General features: G+C 40.8%; 1 pseudogene; it reads left to right on the top strand.

The window, feature by feature from the left end:
• The first annotated feature begins 2344 nt into the window (after positions 1-2344).
• Positions 2345-7813, top strand: LOC130684120 (trafficking protein particle complex subunit 8-like; annotated as a pseudogene).
• Positions 7814-10184: the final 2371 nt, after the last annotated feature.

Raw genomic sequence — 10184 nt, 5'->3', positions numbered from 1 at the left:
TGTGATCAAAGATAGAACATTCTTTGATTGTGCCTATGATGTTGAGTAAACCTTAGAGTGATGATTTTTTTAGTGCACAATCAAAATTATACAGAAATCAATTTTTTATTGTTAACATTCTTGTTATATTTGGCCAGTTAAACAGTGATTAGATTTATAGCAGGACTTAATAAATTCCTAGAAAGTAAAGTGGGTTTATGATTTAATTTTTTCTCCTTCTTCTCAAAGAGGAAGGATAAAGAGAACAGAAAAGATTGATTAGAAGGGCAAGCAGAGACTGTTGAGAAACTGCTAATTATGCAACAAAATAGAAAATTCTTGCTCTGAAATCTACAGAAAACAACACCTTTAAGAGGATACAAGACTTAAAATTTTAATGTCTTTTAAGTCATAGAGCTCTGTTCTACCTTTGGTGAATATGAAGCTTTGAGTAAGGATGCAGATACTTACTAAACCCTGTAGATCTGACTACTGTTACTTTAGACACTGGCCTTATCAAAATTTAGGGATTAGTGCAAAAGGTACCCAACTCTATTTTAGAGTGCTTTAAGTTCCTGTGTGTCAGCAGTTTGTGGTAACAGTGTATTTTGTATTCCAAAGAATAATGACTAGAAACTCATGCCAATCTCTTTCCTGTTTAACCACACCACATCTGTAACACAACATCAGCCATTTAAACCATCTGGAGACATCAACAAAGACATACACAAACTGAAAGTAAAGGAATGGAAAAAGATATTTCATGCAATTAATAGGGACAATAAAAGCAGGAGTTGCAGTACTTGTATCAGACAAAATAGATTTCCAAACAAAGAAAGTAACAAGAGACAAAGAGAGACATTACATAATGATGAAGGAGTCAGTCCAACAAGAGGATATAACTATTAAAATTATCTATGCACTTAACACAGGAACACCTACATATGTGAAACAAACACTAACAGAATTAAAGGGGGAAAAAGAATGAAATGCATTCATTTTAGGAGACTTCAACATACCACTGACTCCAAAGGACAGATCAACCAGACAGAAAATAAGTAAGGAGACAGAGACACCGAACAACATGTTAGAATGGATGGATCTAATGGACATCTACAGAACACTCCATCCAAAAGCAGCAGGGTACACATTCTTCTCAAGTGCCCATGGGACATTTTCAAGAATAGATCATATACTAGGCCACAAAAAGAGCCTCAGTAAATTCAAACAGACAGACATTATACCAACCAGCTTCTCAGACCACAAAGGTATGAAACTAGAAATAAATTACACAAAGAAAATGAATAAGCCCACAAACACATAGACGCTTCATATCATGCTCCTAAATAATCAATGGATCAATGGTCAAATAAAAACAGGTCAAGCAATATGGAGAGACAAATGACAACAATAATTCAACATCGCAAAAATCTGTGGGACGCAGCAAAGGCTGTGCTAAGAGGGAAGTATACTGCAATACAGACACACCTCAGAAAAGAAGAATAATCCCACATGAAGAGTCTAAACTCACAATTAACAAAACTAGAAAAAGAAGAACAAATGAGACCCAAAGTCTGTAGAAGGAGGGACATAATAAAGATTAGAGCAAAAATAAATAAAATCGAGAAGAATAAAACAATAGAAATAATCAATGAAAGCAGGAGCTGGTTCTTCAAGAAAATAAAACAGAACAGATAAACCCCTAGCCATATTTATCAAGGAAAAAAGAGAGCCTACACACACAAACAGAATCAGAAATGAGGAAGGAAAAATCACTGTGGATACCACAGAAATACAAAGAATTATGAGAGAATACTATGAAAAATGATATGCTAACAAACTGGATAACCTAGAAAAAATGGACAACTTCCTAGAAAAATACAACCCTCCAAGGCTGACCGAGGAAAGAACAGAAAATCTGAATAGACCAATTACCAGCAACAAAATTGAATTGGTTATCAAAAAACTACTTAAGTACAAAAGTCCTGGACCAGATGGTTTCACTGCTGAATTTTATCAAACATTTAGTGAAGACCTAATACCCATCCTCCTTAAGGTTTTCCAAAAAGCAGAAGAGAGAATACTCTCAAACTCATTCTACAAGGCCAGTATCACTCTAATACCAAAAACAAGCAAAGACACCACAAGAAAAGAAAATTACAGACCACTATCCCTGATGAACATAGATGCAAAAGTACTCCACAAAATATTACCAAACTAAATTCAAAAATACATCAAAAAGATCATCCATCATGAACAAGTAGGATTTATTCCAGGGATTCAAGTATGGTACAACATTCAAAAATCCATCAACATCATCCACCATATCAACAAAAAGAAGGACAAAAAACACATGATAGGTTCGGCCCCAACATGGCGGTCCCGGCCGGGTGGTGACCGCGGTTTGGCCGTCGGGAGGCCTCCCTGGCGGTTGTCGGCGGGTCCTCCTCTGGGTGGAATGCGAGATCGCCGGGGCGAGCGCTGAGGAGGCCGTGACGCGGCGGGGCCGGCGGCGGGGGCCCCAGGAGCCGAGGCGGCGGCGGCCGTGCCTTCCGTTGGTCCCAGGGCTTTAGTGCGGACCCCGCCCGGCCGGGCCAGGCCGGCGGGCGGCGGCTGCGGCCTCTGCGGCCGCGGGGTGGGCGCCGCCCTGCCTCTGCCGCGGCCATGGCTCAGTGCGTGCAGTCCGTGCAGGAACTCATCCCGGACGCCTTCGTGCCCTGCGTGGCCGCGCTGTGCAGCGACGAGGCGGAGCGGCTCACGCGCCTCAACCACCTGAGCTTCGCGGAGCTGCTGAGGCCCTTCTGCCGCCTCACCTCCGAGGTTCATATGAGAGATCCCAATAATCAGCTTCACATAATTAAGCAATATTGTCACCCAAGCACCTCAGCCTGGAGCCATTCGGAAGCTTTTGAATGATGTCGTTTCTGGCAGTCAGCCTGCAGAAGGATTAGTAGCTAATGTGATTACCGCAGGAGATTATGACCTCAACATCAGTGATCGGTCCATTAAAGCTAGTGTTCCTTGGTACAGTAATTGGAAAGACACACTGATGGAATTGAAAGAATCCTCATTATATACAGCTACTACTCCATGGTTTGAGTCCTATAGAGAGACCTTTCTTCAGTCGATGCCAGCATCAGACCATGAATTTCTGAACCACTACTTAGCATGTATGTTGGTAGCATCGTCTTGTGAAGCTGAACCTGTGGAACAATTTTCAAAGTTGTCACAAGAACAGCATCGAATTCAGCACAATAGTGACTATTCCTACCCCAAGTGGTTTATACCAAATACTCTAAAGTATTATGTACTTTTACATGATTTAAGTGCAGGAGATGAACAGAGAGCTGAATCAATTTATGAAGAAATGAAACAGAAATATGGAACTCAGGGTTGCTATTTACTTAAAATTAATTCTCGAGCATCTAATCGAGCATCAGATGAACAGATACCAGATCCTTGCAGTCAGTATCTCCAGAAAAATAGTATTCAAAACCAGGAATCATATGAAGATGGCCCTTGTACAGTAACTTCAAATAAGAATTCTGATAATAGCTTGCTTTCTTTGGATGGATTAGATAACGAAGTCAAAGATGGCTTACCAAATAACTTTAGAGCTCACCCACTTCAGTTGGACCCATCCAGTGACCTTTCTAACAGCACCGATGGCCCAGATCATGTAAAATCTGCTTCATCATTATATGAGACAAAGAAAGCAAATACTGGAATTATTCATGGTGCATGTTTAACCCTTACTGATCATGATAGAATTCGACAGTTTATACAAGAGTTCACATTTCGGGGCCTTTTGCCACATATAGAGAAAACAATTCGGCAATTAAATGACCAGCTAATATCAAGGAAAGGTTTGAGTCGATCTCTATTTTCTGCAACTAAAAAATGGTTTAGTGGCAGTAAAGTACCAGAAAAGAGCATTAATGAGCTGAAAAATACATCTGGATTGCTGTACCCCCCAGAGGCGCCGGAACTTCAGACTCTGAAGATGGCTGACTTATGTTTCCTGGTGCAGCATTATGATTTGGCCTACAGTTGCTATCACACTGCAAAGAAGGATTTTCTGAATGACCAAGCAATGCTTTATGCAGCTGGTGCCTTGGAAATGGCAGCAGTGTCAGCTTTTCTTCAGCCGGGAGCACCTAGGCCATACCCTGCACATTACATGGATACAGCAGTCCAGACTTACCGGGATATCTGCAAGAATATGATCCTGGCTGAAAGGTGTGTGTTGCTGAGTGCTGAAATCTTAAAAAGCCAAAGCAAGTACTCGGAGGCTGCAGCGCTCCTGATTCGGTTGACCAGCGAGGATTCTGACCTTCGAAGTGCACTTCTTCTGGAACAGGCAGCACATTGCTTTATAAACATGAAGAGCCCCATGGTTAGAAAATACGCATTTCATATGATACTGGCAGGCCATCGGTTTAGTAAAGCAGGACAGAAAAAGCATGCTTTACGCTGCTATTGTCAAGCCATGCAAGTCTATAAAGGAAAAGGCTGGTCTCTTGCAGAGGATCACATTAACTTCACCATTGGGCGCCAGTCTTACACTCTTCGGCAGATGGACAATGCTGTCTCTGCTTTTAGGCATATTTTAATCAATGAAAGTAAACAGTCTGCTGCCCAGCAAGGGGCCTTCCTCAGAGAATATCTTTATGTTTACAAGAATGTAAGTCAGCTGTCACCAGAGGGGCCTTTGCCACAGCTCCCTTTACCGCACATTGACAGCTCAGCAACGCGGGTGTTCTTTGGCCATGACAGACGGCCAGCAGATGGTGAAAAACAAGCAGCTACTCATGTAAGTCTCGATCAGGAATATGACTCTGAATCCTCTCAGCAGTGGCGAGAGCTCGAGGAACAAGTTGTTGCTGTGGTTAACAGAGGAGTAATTCCACCCAATTTCCACCCCACCCAGTATTGCTTGAACAGTTACTCAGATAACTCAAGATTTCCACTTGCAGTTGTAGAAGAACCAGTGACAGTGGAGGTGGCCTTTAGAAACCCGTTGAAGGTTCCGCTTTTGTTGACTGACTTGTCATTGCTATGGAAATTTCAACCTCAAGATTTCAGTGGAAAGGAGAATGAAGAAGTTAAAGAACCAGTAACAGGTGAACCTGAAATGATTGGAACTGAAGTTATTTCAGAGTTCTTAATTAATAGTGAAGAATCTAAAGTGGCAAGACTAAAGCTCTTTCCCCATCACATAGGGGAGCTGCATATTCTGGGAGTGGTTTATAATCTTGGCACTATTCAGGGCTCCATGGCAGTAGATGGCATTGGTGCTCTTCCTGGATGTCACACAGGAAAACATTCCTTGAGTATGTCAGTCCGAGGGAGACAGGACTTAGAAATTCAAGGTCCTCGACTTAACAACACAAAAGAAGAGAAAACATCTATTAAATATGGTCCTGATCGACGTTTAGATCCCATAATCACTGAGGAAATGCCACTCTTGGAGGGCTCCTCTGTGGAGAAATCCGAAAAGCATATGTGGAATTTGTCAATGTCAGCAAATGCCCTCTTACCGAATTGAAGGTTGTTTCTAAACGTCCAGAATTCTTTACTTTTGGTGGTAACACAGCTGTTCTAACACCGCTCAGTCCCTCAGCCTCTGAAAACTGCAGTGCCTATAAGACTGTGGTGACAGATTCCACCTGTGTGTGTGCAGCCCTCCTCTCCTCAGCTTCCTCTGTTGACTTTGGCATTGGCACAGGGAGTCCGCCCGAGGTGGCTCCTGTCCCCCTTCCTGACGCCATTCTTATGCCTGGAGCTTCAGTTCAGCTACCAATGTGGTTACACGGCCCAGACGAAGAAGGGGTCCATGAAATTAACTTTTTGTTTTACTATGAAAGTCTTAAAAAGCAGCCTAAGATACGTCACAGAATATTAAGACACACTGCAGTTGTTTGTACCAGCCGATCTTTGAATGTACGAGCCAGTGTCTGCAGAAGTAATTCTTTTGAAGATGAGGATGGCAGAGGAGGCAGTATGCTTGTCTTTGTGGATGTGGAGAATACCAATACTAGTGAAGCAGGTGTTAAGGAATTCCATATAGTCCAAGTATCAAGTAGTAGCAAACACTGGAAGTTACAGAAATCTGTAAATCTCTCTGAAAACAAAGATGCCAAACTTGCCAGTAGGGAGAAAGGAAAGTTTTGCTTCAAGACAACACGATGTAAGGAAAAAGAAGTTGCTGCGCAGTCCTCAGAAAAACACACCTTTGCAGATGTCACCTTGGGAAACGAGCAGATAGTAAGTTCAGCAAGCCCTTGTGCAGACTTCTTTTATCGAAGTTTGTCTTCTGAATGTAAGAAGCCACCAGCCCAGCCATGTGTGCATACAGAAAAGCAGTCAGTAGGGGAAGCTGTGAGATGGATTCAGAAGTGCAATGAGGTGGATTTGAGTATTGTCATCCTGTGGAAGGCTTACATCGTGGAGGACAGTAAGCAGCTTATTTTGGAAGGCCAGCATCACGTTACCCTTCGCACCATAGGAAAAGAAGCCTTTTCATGTCCTCAGAAACAGGAGCCGCCAGAAATGGAACTGTTAAAATTTTTCAAGTCAGAAAACACTACAGTTTCTTCAAGGCCATCAGTAGAGCAGCTTTCTAATCTCATTAAAACGAATTTTCACTATCCAGAATCATTTAACCATCCATTTCATCAGAAAAGCCTTTGTTTAGTACCAGTGACCCTTTTACTTTCCAACTGCTCCAAGGCCAGTGTTGATGTGATCGTGGATCTTCGGCATAAAACAACAAGTCCAGAAGCATTGGAAATCCATGGATCGTTTACGTGGCTTGGACAAACCCAGTATAAACTTCAGCTTAAAAGCCAGGAGATTCACAGTTTGCAGCTGAAAGCGTGCTTTGTCCACACAGGTGTTTATAACCTTGGAACACCAAGGGTGTTTGCCAAGTTATCGGACCAATTTTCAGTGTTTGAAACAAGTCAGCAGAACTCCATGCCTGCCCTGATCATCATCAATGACGTGTGACATCTTGTAGACTTGTTGGAGTGCCCAGGAGCCAGCTTGTTCACGGAGTGGGCCTTGCAGCAGTGTTTGAAAGGCCTGCCTTGTTGCAGATACTGGTGTCAGATCAATGCACAGTCCTTGGACTTGTCAGTTTGTTGAGGACAGAGCATGTTGGACTGAGAATACTTACATTCTTTTTTTGTATTTCTTTAAACCCTGGTAATAATTTGTGTGCTCATAATACAGAATTTCAACATATCCTTGCACCTTATGAAGCCCCATCTTAAAAACCAATGTCTGAGTCTGCTGTTACAACTTATCGATGATATATGAATATCAGGAGATGATTTTGAGGAAGGAAAGGCCTTGTTGGCAATGCTCCTGTTAATAAATTCCAGCTTTACTGTGAAGTTTCTCTAGAGTGTTAAATACAAATTTTCCTGTTTTGCTTCATACAATTCTCTAATACCAGGTTTGAACTTTGGTTATAGAGTCTTCATACTTCAGTATCTTGTGGTTCCTATGGCTTATACATAACTTTGTAAAACAACATTTTTTTCTGATTCTTTGAATGTGGTTTCAAAAGGAGTTTGACTTTTTTTCCTCATTCATCTCTGCAGAGTGCACTATTTCACAATATGAGATTTTTGTCATTTAAATTATATTCTTTATTATGGAACTTTAACAATTGAGTTGATCTGTTTAAAATATAAATCTACTCAAGTGAATTAAGAATAAGCTTTTCAAAAATGTATTATATTTATAACAATTGTACTGTAAATAGAATAAAGACATGCTATTCACTGTATAGATTTATTAAATGCCATTTTTTATTAAAAAAAAACACATGATAATCTCCATAGATGCTGAAAAAGCATTTGATAAAATTCAACATCCATTCATGATAAAAACTCTCAACAAAATGGGTGTAGAGGGCAAGTACCTCAACACAATAAAGGCCACATATGAAAAACTCACAGCAAACATCATACTTAACATTTAGAAACTGAAAGCTTTTCCTCTGAGATCGGGAACAAGACAAGGATTCCCACTCTCCCCATTTTTATTCAACAAAGTTCTGGAGGTCCTAGACATGGCAATCAGACAACACAAAGCAATAAAAGGCATCCAGACTGGCAAGGAGGAAGTTAAACTGTCACTATTTGCAGATGACATAATATTGTACGTAGAAAACCCTAAAGAATCCACTCCAAAACTATTAGATCTAATATCTGAATTCAGCAAAGTTGCAGGATACAAAATTAATACACAGAAATCTGTTGCATTCCCATACACTAACAATGAACTTAGCAGAAAGAGAAATCAGGACAACATTGCCATTCACAATTGCCTCAAAAAGAATAAAATCCGTAGGAATAAACCTAAGCAAGGAAGTGAAAGACCTGTACTCTGAAAACTACAAGACACTCATGAGAGTAATTAAAGAAGATACCAATAAATGGAAACACATCCCATGCTCATGGGTAAGAAGAATTAATATTGAAAAAATGGCCATGCTGCCTAAAGCAACCTACAGATTCAATGCAATCCCTATCAAAATACCAACAGCATTCTTCAACAAACAAGAGCAAATAATTCTAAAATTCATATGGAACCACAAAAGACCATGAGTAGCCAAAGCAATCCTGAGAAGGAAGAATAAAGTGGGGGTTGATAACACTCCCTGACTTCAAGCTCTACTACAAAGCCACAGAAATCAAGACAATTTGGTACTGGCACAAGAACAGACCCATAGACCGATGGAACAGACTAGAGAGCCCAGATATAAACCTAAGCATATATGGTCAATTAATATACAATAAAGGAGCCATGGACATACAATGGGGAAATAACGGTCTCTTCAACAACTGGTGTTGGCAAAACTGGACAGCTACATGTAAGAGAATGAAACTGGATTATTGTCAAACCCCATACACAAAATTGAACTCAAAATAGATCAAAGAGCTGAATGTTAATTCATGAAACCATAAAGCTCTTAGAAGAAAACATAGGTAAAAATCTCTTGAATATGAACATGGGCAACTTTTTCCTGAACACATCTCCTCGGGCAAGGGAAGCAAAATAAAAACTGAACAGATGGGACTACACCATGCTAAAAAGCTTCTGTACAGCAAAGGACACTATCAGCAGAACAAAAAGGCATCCTACAGTATGGGAAAAAATATTTGTAAATGAAATATCCCACAAGGGCTTAACATCCAAAATACATAAAGACCTCACACGCCTCAACACTCAAAAACCAAATAACCTTATTAAAAAATGGGTGGAGGATATTAACAGATACTTCTCCAAAGAAGAAATTCAGATGGCCAACAGGCACATGAAAAGATGCACCACATCACTAATTATCAGGGAAATGAAAATTAAAACCACAATGAGATATCGCCTCACACCAGTTAGGATGGCCAGCACAGAAACGACTAGGAACAACAAATGCTGGCGAGGATGCAAAGAAAGGGGGAACCTCCTACACTGCTGGTGGGAATGTTCAACCACTGTGGAAAGCAATATGGAAGTTCCTCAAAAAAATGAAAATAGGAATACCATTGGACCCAGTAATTCCACCTCAGGGAAATTACCCTTAGAAGACAACTTCTCAGATTCAGAAAGACATAAGCACCCCTATGTTTACTGCAGCACTATTTATGATAGCTAAGATATGGAAGCAACCTATGTGTCCATCAGTAGTTGAATGGATAAAGAAGATGTGGTACATATACACAATAGAATACTATTCAGCCATTAGAAAGATGTAAATCCTACCATTTGCAACATCATGGCTGGAGCTAGAGAGTATTATGCTCAAGTGAAATAAGTCAGGAAGAGAAAGACAAATACCAAATTATTTCCCTCATTTGTGGAGTATAACAAAGCAAAAACTGAATGAACAAAACAGCAGCAGACTCACAGACTCCAAGAAGGGACTAGTGGTACTAAAGGGGAGGGGTTGGGGAGATTTGGTGGGGAGTGATGAGGAATGGGATTGAAGGGCATTATGATTGGCACACATGGTGTGTGTGGGGGGGTCACGGGGAAGAGTGTAGCTCAAAGACAAATAGGGACTCTGTGGCATCTTACTACACTGATGGACAGTGACTGCAATGGGGTATGGCGGGGTACTTGATAATAAGGGTGAATGTAATAACCACATTGTTTTTCTTGTGAAACCTTCATAACAGTGTATATCAATGATA

This window comes from Manis pentadactyla, chromosome 6 (genome assembly GCF_030020395.1).
Source record: "Manis pentadactyla isolate mManPen7 chromosome 6, mManPen7.hap1, whole genome shotgun sequence".
NCBI lineage: Eukaryota > Metazoa > Chordata > Mammalia > Pholidota > Manidae > Manis > Manis pentadactyla.
Note: the sequence above shows the minus strand (reverse complement) of the source record. Positions and strands in the feature narration are given on the sequence as shown.